At 40.2% G+C, this 763-nt stretch overlaps 1 protein-coding gene across 1 annotated transcript in view; it reads left to right on the top strand.

Annotated features, from left to right (window-relative positions):
- Sbno1 (strawberry notch homolog 1) overlaps nucleotides 1-763 on the top strand; it is a 43,232-nt gene that overhangs the window by 12,806 nt on the left and 29,663 nt on the right. The window lies entirely within an intron of this gene.

Raw genomic sequence — 763 nt, forward strand, 5'->3', positions numbered from 1 at the left:
GAGAAACCCTGTCTCGAAAATCAAAAAAAGAAAACAACAACCAAAAAAAACCAAAACAGTAGGATGGTGATGGTGTACACCTTTAGTCCCAGCCCTGGAGAGGCAGAAGCTGGTGGATCTCTGAGTTCAAGGACAACCTGATCTACAGAATGAGTTCCAGGATAGCCAAGGCTACACAAAATTACTTTTAAAAAATTATGTGTAAATAGACCTTTGGAAAATTTTTGACTAAGTGAATATTTTGGGATGGTCACTGTAATTGTTAAGAGTCCTTGGGGCCTGGAAAGTCAGTTCTTTTGTATGTATCAGATGTCAGGAGCTGTGCATCCTCTTCCCCATGGAGTGCTTGAGAGACCAAGGAAGCAGAGCTCATTCATTTGTTCGTTGCATAGCTTCTGCTGTCCTGATGAAGAACCCCAAGTTCTGAAATACTATTTCAAGTTAGTTGCCAGTTTCACAATTCAGTGAAATTCTTGTTGTAGTGGATGTAGTGGAAAACTCCTGCCTCAGTGAATCTATTCCTGCATTCTTTTTTTTTTTCTTTTCTCCTTTCTCTTTCTCTCTCTCTCTCTCGCTCACTCTCGCTCTCTCTTTCTTCTGAAACTTGCTTTAGACCAGGCTGTCCTCGTACTCACAGAGATCCATCTGTCTCCAAACTAAAGGCGTACACCACCTCTGCCCAGCTCCATTTCTGCATTTTTTTACTCACTCACTCATTCATTCTTTCATCCATTTTGTTTTGGCTTTTTTTTTTTTTTTTTTT

This window comes from Microtus ochrogaster, chromosome 2 (assembly GCF_000317375.1).
Source record: "Microtus ochrogaster isolate Prairie Vole_2 chromosome 2, MicOch1.0, whole genome shotgun sequence".
Lineage (NCBI taxonomy): Eukaryota > Metazoa > Chordata > Mammalia > Rodentia > Cricetidae > Microtus > Microtus ochrogaster.